We start from the raw sequence: 15,831 nt of genomic DNA on the forward strand, positions 1-15,831 counted from the left end.
CCAATGGTGTTAGGGTAAGTGAATTACAAAACTTACTCTCAAAAATCTCTTTTCTTCTTGCTTAGGAAAGACTATGGAGAGTAATCTTTTGGGATGACGGTCATCCAGAAGGTTAGACGGACATCTTACTCATAGGGCTAACATTTGGTAGGAGCTTTAAAGTTTACAAAGCCCTTTCCAATACTTCGGCTCATTACAACTGTGTGATGGAGGCAGCATTATCCTAACTTTATAAAGGAGGAAACTGGGACTCAAATTAAGCCCTTAGGCTGGCAGAGCCAGTGTGCAAACTCAGGTCTGCGTGGTTCAAACAGTCTGGTGTTGGAGGGAGCTAGCGGCGGAGGCGAGGTGAAGTGCTCGCAGCAGAAAGGGGTTCGAAAAAAAAAGTGTATAAAAAGGGGTTCGGGGGCAGGGGGCGGGGAACGCGGGGCGATAGCCGGATAAGAAGCGGTCTGGCCGCGGGTGGGGGAGGGGGAGGGGGAGGAGAGGACGCCCGGGCGCCACGAGACTATGACGGGGCTACAGGCTCTGCTCGGCCTGCACCGCACTTTCACCTCCCGGCTTCGCTTGCGGTTCGGCACCTGGAACTGGACCTGGCGGAGCTACTGCTGCGCCGCCTCCGCCGCGGTCCTAGCGCCGCTCGGCTTCGCGCTCCGCCAGCCCCCGGCTGTCGGCGGGAACAGCCTTGACCACAGGCATCCGTGCGGGGAGCCCGCCCCGCTCGCCGCCCACCCGTGGCTGCAATGGCACGAGGACGCCAGCTCCTTGAAGAAGCTGCCTGTGCACGTAGACCTAGGGATCTCTGAAGAGCCAGAGCCCAGCTTCTCCGACATCGCAAGCCTCGTGGTGTGATGTATGGCAGTGGGCACCTCTTACATCAGCGTCTACGACCACAAAGGAATTTTCAAAAGAAATAACTCCAGATTGACGGATGAAATCTTAAAACAACAGCAGGAACTTCTGGACATAGATGGTTCCAAATACTCACCAGAATTTGCAAATCGTAATGACGAAGATTGCCATTCGGCAGTCAAGGTGCTGTCCCCAGAAGATGCAAAAGCAGATATGGTGAGAGCTGCTCAAGACTTTTGCCAGTCAGTAGCCCAGCAGCAAAAGAAATCCACAGATTTGGATGTAGATATATCAGACCGTTTATTTAGTTCGAATGGTGCCCGTGGTCCTGATTTAGTACTGAAGTTTAGTCCTGAGGACAGCGCACTAGGCTTTCTGCCCTGGCACATCAGCCTGACAGAGATTGTCTCTTTGCCTTCCCACCTAAACATCAGTTATGAGGACTTTTTCTCTGCCCTTCGTCAATATGCAGCCTGTGAACAGCATCTGGGAAAGTAGTGATCCTTGGTTGTGATAGGGACAGAATAAAGGGACAAATTTAGGTAATTAAATAGTCAATCCCACTAGGGGATTGTAAGTAAAGAAAAAAGTATGGGAGACCCCCCTAAGTTAATGATCACTCAAGAAAGCAGGTTTGCTTATGCACGAAACCAAGCAGGCTTGCTTAGCAACAAAACTATGCAACAGAAGCACGAGACATGCCCCAAAACAATAAAATAATGGTGGCATGAGACCCACATCCTGCCCAGTGAGCTCAGTAAGTTAGTGACCCCTAGGACATGCTCTCTGCACACATTAAAAACAATAATTTATGGAAAGGTGACATTTCAAAGTGAAAGACCCTCATTATACTAAGACCTAAAATAATTTTTCCATAGTGCCATGACAGCCCTAGCTTGACCATGTAGGGACAAGAAAACTCCCTTGCCCAACTTGGAGGAGGAGCTAATGATGGAAGCATGACATCTACCCAAGAATGAGGCAGAAGGTGGTCTTTTCCTCCTCCCCACTTTTCCTTTGATTATAAAAGTGTAGCCCACTAAGTTCTCCCGGGCAGCATCCTCTCGCTTGCCCGCTTGTAAGCCTCATAGCATCCTATTCTAATAAATCACTTCTTATCTATCACTTTGCCTCTCACTGAATTCTTTCTGTGCTGAGACATAAAGGACCAGAGCTCTTCGGAGCCCCCCAAAAGGACACCTAACAGTTTCAGCTGTGTAATTTGATTTCAGGCTTTTGGAGAAAAGGACTCAAGTGACTCATGTTGACAAAGCACCTCTGAAATCCTGTACACACCTAGTTCATAATCCTCATAATTTATCAACAGACACAAAAAAAGTGTCTCACTTGAGACTAAGAGCACGTGTGAGTGAGTATGTGTGGGTGTGTGCATGCATGCATGTATGGAAATAAACTTATAAATGGGGGAAATATTGGAGAAGAAAATATGTGGACTTGCACTTCTGAGCAAAGAGCAGCAATGTTTTAGGAGCTGAAATTTCAGATTTAAAGGCTTCAACCCCAACTACTTCCCTGTTTTTGTGGGGAGAGAAGGAGGTGATTAAAGCTGTTTTGTTGTCGTTTTGGGGGGAAGGGGAATAACTTTTGTTCAGTCTTTCCTAGTGATCCAACTTTAATTTTTAAGAATAATATATCAGGGATTTCCATGGTGGCGCAGTGGTTAAGAATCCGCCTGCCAATGCAGGCGACACGGGTTCGAGCCCTGGTCCAGGAAGATCCCACATGCCGCGGAGCAACTAAGCACGTGAGCCACAACTACTGAAGCCCGTGTGCCTAGAGCCCGTGCTCCGCAGCAAGAGAAGCCACCACAATGAGAAGCCCGCGCACCGCAACGAAGAGTAGCCCCCACTCGCCACAACTAGAGAAAGCCCGCACGCAACGAAGACCCAACGCAGCCAAAAGTAAATAAATAAAATTTTAAAAAAGAATAATATATCGACTTATTAAATGGAAGCATTCTGAGTTTGAGGGATCGCCAGAGGAATGGAGTTCTGTGTTGCTCACATGTTAAAAGTTTGCTCACCTTTGGAGCAGAGGGAATACCTCTTTTCAGACATCCGTCCATTTTCATCTCTTCATCGCTGTCAAACAATATGACTTGAGAGTGTTGCTCTGTTGTCTGTGTTCTGAAGATCATTTGAAAAAGAACTCTTACAACATCGAAATGCAGAATTTTAAAAAATTTAAAAATTGCATGAAGCAGTCAAAAAAAGGTGAAAAGCTTGTAATCTTAAAAGTAAAGGTGGAAAGTTTCCTGAATAAGGAAAGAAAGTTTTGATTTCCTTTTCTGTTTGGTGGGCCTTGTGCTCTGTAGTACCCAAAGGTGGTTTACAAAATATTTCCATTAACTATGCTCATTTAAAATAAGTATTTGAGGGAGGTTACCAAGGCAGTTCTTTTCCTCAAAAGTCATCTGTTCCTCTTTGGAATAGGACATTTAGGGCCATGTGAATACCCACGATTTTTTCTCAGTAAATCCTGATGGTGACTTTGCATAAAAAGATCTTTAAGTAAGATTGAGGTCTGTGTAGGTAATAAAATATTACCAAAGTCTACAAAAGTAATTTAATTTTGCATGTTCACTGATTCTGGTTTTTTTTTTTTTTTTGCGGTACGTGGGCCTCTCACTGTTGTGGCCTCTCACGTTGCGGAGCACAGGCTCCGGATGGACGCGCAGGCTCAGCGGCCATGGCTCACGGGCCCAGCCGCTCCGCGGCATGTGGGATCTTCGCGGACCGGGGCACGAACCCGTGTCCGCTGCATCGGCAGGCGGACTCTCAACCACTGCGCCACCAGGGAAGCCCGATTCTGTTGTTTTTTAAATGAATAAATGATTTTTTGATAGGTGTTTAATATTTCTTCCCTCATTACGGCTTGCAGGATCTTAGTTCCCTGACCAGGGACCGAACCCAGGCTCACTGCAGTGAAAGTGCCAAGTCCTAACCACTGGATCACCAGGGAACTCCCCCTGAAAGTGTACATTTAGAATGGAGTAGTTTAGGGAATTCTCTGACAGTTAGGAACTAAGATCCCGAAAGCTGGGCGACGCAGCCAAAAAAAAAAAAAAAAAAAATAGAATGGATTAGTTTAAATATTAGGTATGAAAAATAACCTAGACCCCGCTCACAGCAACTAGAGAAAGCCCGCGCACAGCAACAAAGACCCAATGCAGCCAAAAAAAAAAAAAAAACACTAATCAAAAGATATCTTAAAACAGACGTTCTCAACTCTGGCTACACATGAGAATCACCTGAGGGGCTTTTAAGAAATCCTCAGAGGCTTCCCTGGTGGCGCAGTGGTTGAGAGTCCACCTGCCGATGCAGGGGACACGGGTTCGTGCCCTGGTCCGGGAAGATCCCACGTGCCGCGGAGCGGCCGGGCCCATGAGCCACGGCCGCTGAGCCTGCGCATCTGGAGCCTGTGCTCCACAACAGGAGAGGCCACAACAGTGAGAGGCCCACATACCACAAAAAAAAAAAAAGAAAGAAAGAAAGAAAGAACAAAGAACTCCTCGGGCCACATCCCCTCTGGGAGTGGGCCCCTGGCACAGCCTCATCCCTAACATTTGCAGGACCTGGAACTAGAGTACCACTGGAGATTCATATACCTGAGTCTAAATACTTAAAATTCAAGCAAACAAACTGTTAATTCAAATATTTTTCTATTCTCCCATCTTGACAAATACAACTTTATAATAGCTTGGAAGTCCAGGTTCAAATGTACAGTTCTTTGACTCTTTGGAGTTCCAAACTAGAGGTGGCAGTTGGAGGAGAGTCGGCTCTTGGCCTGCAGCCTTTCCCCCTTTCTCCTCTTCCCGCCTCTACTGCTCTTCCGCACCTGGAGCCTCATGCACACAGGTGTGGGCACCTCAGCCTCTGCGTGCAGGAGCTAGTCACGCTTCCTACAAAGAGAGCCCTGGACTTCCCTGGTGGGCGCAGTGTTTAAGAACCAGCCTGCCAACGCGCCACAACTACGGAAGCCCGCGTGCCTAGAGCCCGTGCTCCACAACAAGAGAAGCCACCGCAATAAGAAGCCCGCACACAGCAACGAAGAGTAGCCCCTGCTCGCCGCAACTAGAGAAGCCTGTGCGCAGCAACGAAGACCCAACGCAGCCAAAAAATAAATTTTAAAAATTTTAAAAAGGAAAGAAAAGGAAGAACCCTCTGGAGAAATCACCTGTGACATTCTTTTTTTTTTTTTTTTAATAATCATTTATATTTCTTTGGCACTTTATTTATTTAGCGGTACACGGGCCTCTCACTGTTGTGGCCTCTCCCGTTGCAGAGCACAGGCTCCGGACGCGCAGGCTCAGCGGCCATGGCTCATGGGCCTAGCAGCTCCGCGGCATGTGGGATCTTCCCGGACTGGGGCAGGAACCCGTGTCCCCTGCATCGGCAGGCGGACTCGGCGAACTCTCAACCACTGCGCCACCAGGGAAGCCCCGTGACATTCTTTAAAAAAAGAAAAAAAAGAGCCCTTGGCCGCTCCTCTGGCTTAGGGGCCCACACACCAGCAAGACAGTCAATATTCAGAAGAATGGACTCAGGAAGAGTCCTGGGAAGGCCTGGGAAGTTGACTCAGAGTATAGGGGCCGGAAATTTCAGAGTCCCCCTGGAATAAGGTGGAGAGGTTGGGCCACGGGCTTTGGGTGGGCTCATCCCTTGGGCTCTGGGGACTTGCCACTAAGCAGGGTCTTCTAAAGCAGAGCCCAGGGCAGGGGTTCCTCCTACATTGGTCTTAGGGCAGAACTATCTGAGCACCTGTCCTCTTTTTTTTTTTTTCTTTTTTTTTGCGGTACGCGGGCCTCTCACCGCCGCGGCCTCTCCCATTGCAGAGCACAGGCTCCGGACGCGCAGGCTCAGCGGCCATGGCTCACGGGCCCAGCCTCTCTGCGGCACGTGGGATCCTCCCGGACCGGGGCACGAACCCGCGTCCCCTGCATCGGCAGGCGAACTCCCAACCACTACACCACCAGGGAAGCCCCCCGTCCTTTTTTTATTGTTAACTTTTGATGGATGTTCATACATACAGATAGGAAAGTACACAAGTTGTAGGTATACAGCTTGATGAATTTTTACAAATACATTGATCAAGGATGTATGCATTTATCATAAAAATTATGTTGTATTTTATATTTAAAAAACTTTCCTTAGGTAAGAAGTGGATTTATTTAGAGAGATACACATTCCATAGACAGAATTCAGTCCATCTCAAAAGGCGAGAACAGCCTTGGGAAAAACACACTCCACAGACAGAGTTTGGGCCATCTCAGAAGGTGAGAGGTCAAAAATTATTTTTTAAAAGGGAGTAACAATAAAAAGAGAAGAATATTGAACACAAAATTTATTTATTTAATTATTGGCCACGCTGCAGCTTGTGGGAATTAGTTTCCTGATCAGGGATCAGACCCAGGGCCCCAGCAGCGGAAACGCACAGTCCTAACCACTGGACTGCCAGAGAATTCCCTGAATACAAAATTTAGAATAGTGGTTTCCTCTGGTGGGGACTCAGGGGATGGGACAGAGAAGGACACATTATCAGTAATGTTCTAATTCCTAAATTGAGCAGCAAGTTCACAGTTTATTATGCTTCTTGATATATGTTTTCCTTTGTACATCCTAAAATCAACTCAAAGTCCTGCAGTCTGGGGGCATCCTGCTTAAAGACAAATTAACGCTGCATAATCCAAAGGCTCCTGGGAGCATTCCTGTAATTGATCATCTTGACTCATCTGAAAACAAAACAAGTCTCTATGAAGAAAGGAAAAAGGAAAGCATATGAAACATTGTAAGACAATTCAAGGTAAGGTTATTTTTTATCTTTTTTTTTTACTGATAATAAATATGCATGACATAATACATAAAATTTAAGCACTGTATAAACCCAGAGCAAGAGAAGTAAACTCTCCCTAAAATGCTCTCTTCTGCAGAGTCAAGACCATCAACAACGTGGTGTGTATTCCCCAACCTTTTCTATAAGTAACATTATTGATTTTTGCAAAAATGGGATCATTTTAGAGAAACGCTTCTGAACCTTGCTTTTTCACTTAGCAATAGTCTCTTGAACAGCCTTTTCCCTCATAATGTCCTTCAGAGAGAAGGGCAGATGGATTTCCCCACAAATCCCCACCACACTCATCTCCCTAAATCCAGCTCAAATATCACCTCCCTGAATTCATAGGGGGCCAGGGGCCAGGGACACCATTGATCTACTAATCTGCCCCGGGAAATATCATGCCCTAGGGAATTTAGTCTCTCTTATCACTAAATCCAACTGTGTGTGGGGGGGGGTAGCCTCATTTATGTGAACATAAATGAGTTCTTATAAATGAGGATATCATATATCCATTCATTTAACCAAAATTTACGGAGTGCCTACCATGTGCCAGTCAGGGGTGAAGTGGACAGAGATCTCTGTCTTGTGGCACTCTTATTCTAAAGGGGGCATTCAGCAAATCAGGAAACACATGAGACTTTTTTTTTTTTTTTTGGCCATCCCGGGGACTTGCGGGATCTTAGTTCCCCGAGCAGGGATCGAACCTGAGTCCCCTGCATTGGGAGCGCAGAGTCTTAACCGCTGGACCACCAGGAAGGTCTCCATGTTTTTGTTTGTTTGTTTGTTTTGCCAATAAGACTATATCTGATGGAGGTAAGTGTGGAGATGAAAACCAGGTGTGTGATGTGACAGAGAACGGCCATTCAGGGGGAGGCACCAAACATTCTCTACTGTGGCTGATATTCCCAGGCAGGAGTGAAAGAAGATATCCATCAGACAACTATGAACTTCTGTCCCATTACCTGGCCGCGCAGCCTGTGGCCTCTTGTGCGTGAGTATTTTTATAATTCCCATAATCTTGTGACTAGCATAATTGCATTGTGATATATGTGTGTTTTAAAAGAGTTTGCTGGAAGGGTGAGCTGTGACAGGGCGAGAGAGAGGCATGGACATATATACACTAACAAATGTAAGGTAGATAGCTAGTGGGAAGCAGCTGCATGGCACAGGGATATCAGCTCGGTGCTGTGTGATCGCCTGGAGGGGTGGAATAGGAAGGGTGGGAGGGAGGGAGATGCAAGAGGGGAGAGATATGGGAACATATGTATATGTATAACTGATTCACTTTGTTATAAAGCAGAAACTAACACACCATTGTAAAGCAATTATACCCCAATAAAGATGTTAAAAAATAAAAATAAAAAAAATAAAAGAGTTTGCTTAGGACTTCCCTGGTGGCACAGTGGTTAAGAATCCACCTGCCAATGCAGGAGACACGGTTTGATCCCTGGTCCAGGAGGATCCCACATGCCGTGGAGCAATTAAGCCCATGCGCCACAACTACTGAAGCCCGAGCACTCTAGGGCCTGCATGCCGCACCTACTGAGCCTGTGCTCTAGAGCCCGCGAGCCACAACTACTGAGCCCGTGTGCCACAACTACTGAAGCCCGCGCACCTAGAGCCCGTGCTCCGCAACAAGAGAAGCCACCACAATGAGAAGCCCACGCACCACAACGAAGGGTAGCCCCTGCTCACCACAACTAGAGAATGCCTGCATGCAGCAATGAAGACCCAAGGCAGCCAAAAATAAAATAAAACTTTTTTTTAAAGTTTGTTTAATGTAAACATTTAGAACGTACTATAATTTTTGTAAACCTATTTCAGCATCCCTTCATTGGGTAATGAACTGGGAGCCACCCAGAATGGAAGCATTTAGGGCCCTCTTGGTCTCTACAGAACCCTAAATTGCAGGTACTTATCTCTTTTGAACTTGTAATTATACATTGTCAGGTCTTTGAAGGCAAGAAGTATTCCTAACATTCTATCCACGGCTGAGTTAATATTTGTCTGGGAGATCATTATCAAAGAGAGGTTGGGAATTTGCTGGTGGTCCAGTGGTTAGGATTCCATGCTTGCACTACAGGGGGCCTGGGTCAGTGATAAATGGAATATTTAAAGAAAGGATTCACAGTCGTCAATGATTGCAGCCCTCCAGTGTGAGCCGGTAAGCCCTGAGGAAGCCCAGGGCTGAAAAGAATACATGCGGGACTTCCCTGGTGGTGCAGTGTTTAAGAATCTACCTGCCAGTGCAGGGGACACGGTTTGATCTCTGGTCCGGGAAGATCCCATATGCTGTGGAGCAACTAAGCCTGTGCGCCACAACACCTAAGCCTGCGCTCTAGAGTCCATGAGCCACAACTGCTGAGCCCATGCACCACAACTACTGAAGCCCGCGCACCTGAAGCCTGTACTCTGCAACAAGAGAAGCCACAGCAATGAGAAGCCACCTGTGCAACGCAACAAAGAGTAGCCCCCACTCGGCCCAACTAGAGAAACCCTGCAAACAGCAACAAGACCCAACGCAGCCAAAAATAAATAAATAAACAAACAAATAAATTAAATTCAAAGAAAAACCCTTCCCCCAAAAGCCATCAGGGAGCTTGGGTCTTTAAAAAAAAATAAATTAAATTAAAAAAAAAAGAACACCTGCCATCTAGCAGCCATCAGACTGCAGCCCTGTGGAAACTCAGGATGTGAAAACATGGGATACTGGCCCAACTAGCTGAGGTGCATATCAAAGGAATGATTTCAGTGAGCCCAGACTCTTGCATGTCCCCATACATAGAAAACTGCTAAATTCCTTAACTTGAGATATCTGGTTTTCTTTAATTAACAATAATCTTTTGATATTCAGACTACCTGCTTTTTGTTATAAAACTTCTATATAACCTGGCTCTCCCCGTCACCTCCTTGTAGCAGTTTCTCAGAGCTATCTGAAATGCTGTCTCCTGGGCTACAGTCCTCATTTTGCCTCAAATAAAACAACTTGCAACACTCACATTGTGCTTTTTTTCTTTTTGTCAACAGTCACGGCGACCACGAAGGGATCCGGAGTGGACTTCTCTCCTTCACCTGAACTCTACGAGGAACTGGAGCCTTGGTACCAGCAGAGGCCCCTGGCACTCGTCTGCCTCCTTGGAGAGTCCAGATGAATTTGGGTAAGTCTCTCCTGGTTCTCGGATCTCCTGTGTTGGTTGATGATCCTGAGTTTTATTTGGTGGTGTATAGAAGGTAACTGCTCCCGATCCGTTGAAAGATACTGTGTGGGGGGAGGGGGGCGGGGCTTGGTTGAAAGATACCAGGCAAAAAGCCACCCAGGTGAAAGATACTGGGGGGGCCTGGCTGAAAGATACCAGGGTTTGCTCAGTTGTAGGAGACTGAGTGGTCCTGGCTGAGTGGTTAGGTAAGAGGTTGATCTGACGCTTTTCCTCAGTTCAGCTGCCTTAATGGAATTTGTCGGGATAAAAGTGAAGATATTACATGAGAGTGTTACTCCAAAGAAAAGGGACAAGACTCCTCCCGGCCAGTTATGGCTTTCTCAGGAGACTGATAAATTTACAGGAGTGATGGAGGCAAAGGCCTCATACCGTGCAGCGGTCCCATAGGGAAACCCACTCATTAATCAAAACACTTACTTGTCCAGGGGTCACAGATAAAAATTGGCCATTCAGCGATCTGAGCACCCACGGTAGTCTTAGACCACTGAAGGGAAAAACTGAGACACATAAGGGGGCTGAAAGTACTCTAGGGTTACGCCTAGAGGAGTTAAGCTCACAAGCAGCACGCTGGCCACCACACAATTTCACTAGTAAATTTTATCCCTGACAAATTCAACTTAAAAGGGAACTAGAATCTCTCAAACACAAAAACGAGGGTGTCAGAAAAGCAACCTCCAACTAAGACCCCAGCCGGATTCATGTACAACACTGTATGGAGCTCAGACTTGCGAGTACCTAGTTAATTGCAGAAATTATGCTACAGGAGAGCTCAACCTAAAATAGCCAAATTGGGGTTCTTCTGATAGTCCCAAATTGCTATAGTTGCGCACACAGTTAAAAAAAAGCCGGCCGTAAGATCAAACAGACTGAATGAATGCTTCCATTGATTGGTACCTAGAAGCTTCTAAAAGAGAAAATGGTAGAGTAACTTTTTGAAACTATATCAGAACTAAAAAAGGCCGCTAGCACCCTGTCTCTGACTCTGTCTGTCCCTCTGCTCCTCCCACATGTCCTCTTCTATCAGAATTGCCTGACCCAGATGCCATTTTTTTTTCTCTTCCAACTCTTCTGTCTCCTGCTGTTCCCTCTTCCCCAGCAAAGGAGGATAAAAAATCAGAAGTGATTATAGCTCCCTTTAAGGAGAAGCCTATTGCAGGGAGAAGTGAACCATCCTCTCTGCTTACGTACACACCCTGGACCCAAGCAGAACTTAGAGCCTTGGCTAAGGAATTTCCTGATCTAAGTCAGAATCCATTGGGATTTGCTAAGGAATTTGAGTTAACCGTCTGGACCTACATGCCTGGGTTTTCAGATCTATAACAATTAGTATTTACTTAACTGGAAATTAAAGGAAATCTCACCCTAAGAATGAGGAGGCTCTTTTATTGCATACACAGTTAAATTAAGGTTAAAAAGCTGGCTTGGGCTTCCTTGGTGGCTCAGTGGTTAAGAATCCACCTGCCAATACAGGGGACATGGATTCAAGCCCTGGTCCGGGAAGATCCCACATGCCGCGGAGCAACTAAGCCCGTGCACCACAACTACTGAGCCTGCGCTCTAGAGCCCGCGAGCCACAACTACTGAGCCCACGTGCCACAACTATTGAAGTCCGTGCGCCTAGAGCCCGTGCTCTGCAACAAGAGAAGCCACCGAAATGAGAAGCCCACACACCACAACGAAGAGTAGCCCCCGCTCGCCACAACCAGAGAAAGCCGGCGTGCAGCAATGAAGACCCAATGCAGCCAAAAATAAATAAATAAATTTATTAAAAAAGAAGCTCGCTTGATAAAAATATTTTTTCAGAATTCTGACTTTAAACAAAAGCCTTCTGGGGGAAACTTGCATTTCTCTTTCTGTGTCTTTGAGAGGTAAATGTCCTACCTGATCTTCCTAAGACGTTCCATGTATGTCTATGTGTGTATGTACGTGTTTTGAAAATTTGACCTCTGCCATACTATTTTTGAGAGTAAACTCTCCAGATCTTAGGTTACATCCTCCCCTGCTCTCTTATGGGGAAGCCTTTGCATCTTAATGGTTTGAATCACTATAAATGTATATACTTTATGAATGGCCAAATGATGGATCCTTTTAAAGTTGGAGAAACTAACAAATTGGTCAATCTAGCACTCTCATTATAAACAGTTGTTTTATTGGTACCTATAAAAACAAACAAAAAAATCAAATTAAAGGTGGAAGAAAGAAATATATCAGATTATTAACCTAAGAACTTCTTTAACTTAAAACAAGTAAGAAAAACTGGTTTGGGAAGCTTCATTTGTGGTCTATACTTTCCCTCAGTGGGTCTCACAGATGCTAATAAAAGCATTAGAATAATTAATATGAACATGAAAAATCCTGTAAGGAAAGTCTAGATACTATTTCCAATAAGGTAGAAATTTTAAAGGAATTATGTCAAATGAATAAAGAAGTCTTTAGATGGTTATTTAAAATTGGATAAATAAAATGGACATTTATGTGATTAAAACACAAAGTTTTGATATTACTACACTACCTACCTAAGGTTAAATGGGCCAAAAGGGACCCCCTACTGGTCCCCAGAATTAAAAGCCAAACAAGTCTGTTCTATTTACCCCAATTTTAAAAGATATTTAAGGGGCTAGAAGAATTTGTTATGAAACTTCTATACAACCTGGCTCCCGCCTCACCTCCTCCAAGCAGTTTCTCAGAGCTATCTGAAACGAGGTCTCCTGGGCTACCGTCCTCATTTTGCCCCAAATAAAACATAACTTGCAACTTTCACATTGTACATTTTTTTTTAGGTCAACATCAGGGAACTAGATCCCGCATGCCACAACTAAGACCCAGCAGAGCCAGATAAAGAAATAAATATTTTTTAAAAAAAGAGAGGTTCACTACCATGAATAATGAGGCAAGTAAATCTCCCAACAGAGCCAGACGTTGGACTTGAGTTTTATTTCCCCAGATTGCTCCAAGAACATAGCCCAGCTCTCTCATCCAAGGGTTTTGTTTATGCTGTCCTGAGTGTGTGGTCATTATGGGCTGGTAGCCCATGAAGGCTGAGCCAGAGAGAGAAAACCTAGCTTCCAGAGACAAGCCTGGATGTTGGGAGGTAATGGACTGATTTGAGGGACAAGCCCCTGGCATCAGCAGGGCTTATTTTTTTTTTTTTTTTTGTGGTACGCGGGCCTCTCACTGTTGTGGCGTCTGCCGTTGCGGAGCACAGGCTCCGGACGCGCAGGCTCAGCGGTCATGGCCTATGCGCCCAGCCGCTCCATGTCATGCGGGTTCTTCCCGGACTGGGGCACGAACCCGTGTCCCCTGCATCGGCAGGCGGACTCTCAACCACTGTGCCACCAGGGAAGCCCTCAGCAGGGCTTTTGACCTTTGTCCCTAAGGAGACAGCAGCAGAGAGTTGGGCATTTGGTCTCTAAAGCAGGTCACCTATTCCCCACTTGTGGTCACAGTTGCTAGATACTATTTCTACTGCTCACATGACACGTGGGAGAAGAAAGAACAACATAAGCTTGGCAGGTGCAGTGGCCCCTGCACTGTGGCCTGGCAGGGAGCCTCTCTGGCTGGCTGCTCTCTGGGTTATAAGCCAACCAGCCTATACATCACCCTCTTGTTAATTTTTGTTTCAACTGTGCAAGTCCATGTTGGTCCATAGGGGTTGCTATGACAACATACCATAGACTGGGTGGCTTATAAACAACAGAAATTTATTTTGTCACGGTTTTGGAGACTGAGAAGTTCAAGGTCAAGGCACTGGCAAAGTTGGTATCTGGTGAGTTCCTGCTTCCTCCTTCATAGATGGCCATCTTTTTGCTGTATCCTGACATGGTGGAAGGGGTGAGGGATATCTCTGGGGTCTCTTTTATAAGGACGCTAATCTCATTCATGAGGGCTCCTAAAGGCCCCACCTCCTAATATCATCACCTTGGGGATTAGGATTTCAACACATGAATTTTGAGGGAACACAAACATTCAGTCCATTACAATATTCATTGTAAAAAATTAAAACAATATATATCTTAAAGTGGGCAAATGATAATTTCCATTTTTTTTGCCAGTATAAATAGTGCTGGAATAAACACCCTCATACATCCATGCTTGCGTACATAGAAAGAAGTCTGAATGATTATTCTTTTAAAAACATTTATTTTTATTATTACTAAAGAAATTCATGTTTGTAGTAAAAAAAAAGTCAGAATGAAACAATGGAAAATGAGGATCACCCACACCTAATCTCCAGTCCCAATCCCCAAGATAATTAATATATGGTCTTAGAGATTTTTCTCTGCCTGCATTCAAACATTTAAAAAAAAAAAAAGAATCATCTTGTGCATAACATTCTGCAATGGCTTCTTTACTTGCTATTGCAAAATGCTTAGGTTCATTCATTCCACATTTATTGAACCCCTGCTCAGAAGTTAGGGACCCAACAATGTTCTTGTTTTCAAATAATTTACATTCTAGTGGATGAGACAGACATAGACAAGAAACAAACAAGAAGTAGTAATGAAAGCCAAGAAGGAGATGACAAGTGATACAAGCTAACAGGAAGGCAGTTTCTATAGTTTTAAGTCATCTTTTAGCAATTCCACTGAGTGCAATGGAATTTCTAGTTCTCCTCTGTTATAAAGGCTGCTGCAGGGAACATCTTTGTCACATAAATTTTCACGTCTGTGGGAGCAGCTCCTAGGGCTTAGGTGTCTTTAACCCCTTTTCTGTCTAGGGCTAGCAAGTGTTTCCAAACCCAAGGCTGAATGGCGGCTCCAGAGATGCAGGAGAGAGAGGGAAGTGGGAGCCGAGCCGTGCCAGGGAGCGGGCACTACGTTTGGAGTCAGACCAAAGAACAAGCCATAACTCTGCCATTTGCCCGCCCTCTCTGAACACGCCCCCACCCCCCATTTGCAAAATGGGGACAACCTTCTAACCTCACAGTGTTATTGCAAGGACGAAATGACATTGTTCCCCTTTACGCTCTTCCTGGGACAGACATAAGCATTTCGTTCTTTCACTCACCTACTCATCCAACAACTCCAAGAGCTCCATTAAAATACATCCAATAGGGACTTCCCTGGTGGTCTAGTGGTTAAGACTCCGCGCTTCCACTGCAGGGGGCGCGGGTTCGATTGCAGCTAAGATGCCGCGGGGCGCGGTCAAAAAGTAAAACTGAAAAAAAAAAATGAAGTGGAGGAGATCGATTTTAAAAAAATACATCCAATATGGACAGATTTCCTAATGGATAATGAGAAAATTGCAAAGGGAGAGAGCCTTGCTACTTACTTCGGCCGCGCTGACGTCCGGGAAAGTCCCTAGACCTTTGCTATTTAAATTGTGGTCTGGGTACCAGCTGCATTGACGTCATCTGGGAGCTCATTAGAATTGCAGAATCTCTGACCTATCAATTCAGTATTTGCATATTAAGATCCCCAGGATTTCCTATGCACATTTTAGTTCGAGAAGCACTGGTTTAGAGTGGAAGATAAATAGCAGGTAGAGTTAAATATGTCTTCATCTCAATGAGGGATTGTAGAGGGAGTGACCTAACACATTCTTCTGGGTTGAATTTGGCCTTGTTGCCTGGACCACCAGTATCATGTTGTTTATTCTTTCAGGAAGAGAACTCAAAAGACCAGATCATTTCCTTCATCTGTTTCTCTAACCAGGTGTGGAAACCCAGCCCGCCTCAAGACCTTGAGCTGTCAGGGTTGGGTGGGCCCTGAGAAGTCTTCATTCCAGCTCAGTCCTCTGTGGCTGCCCTGTCCACCCTGCCCCACCCCCATTTCACAGGCCAGGCCCCGAGAAGGGCTGTGATTTTCTCAGAGTCACACAACAACCAGGTGGTGGCCTCAGTCCTGGCCGTCCTCACCTCTTCCCTATCACAGATTTTGATGCACTGTTTTTTTCTATGGATTCA

General features: G+C 45.5%; 1 pseudogene across 1 annotated transcript; it reads left to right on the forward strand.

Moving 5' to 3' along the window:
* Positions 1 to 510: 510 nt before the first annotated feature.
* On the forward strand, positions 511 to 1,446 carry LOC309835747 (dehydrodolichyl diphosphate synthase complex subunit NUS1-like; annotated as a pseudogene). The gene has a single exon. The product of its transcript is annotated as a dehydrodolichyl diphosphate synthase complex subunit NUS1-like (transcript).
* The last annotated feature ends 14,385 nt before the right edge of the window (positions 1,447 to 15,831 follow it).

Source organism: Grampus griseus, assembly GCF_964374135.1.
Source record: "Grampus griseus genome assembly, chromosome: 1".
Taxonomy (NCBI): Eukaryota; Metazoa; Chordata; class Mammalia; order Artiodactyla; family Delphinidae; genus Grampus; species Grampus griseus.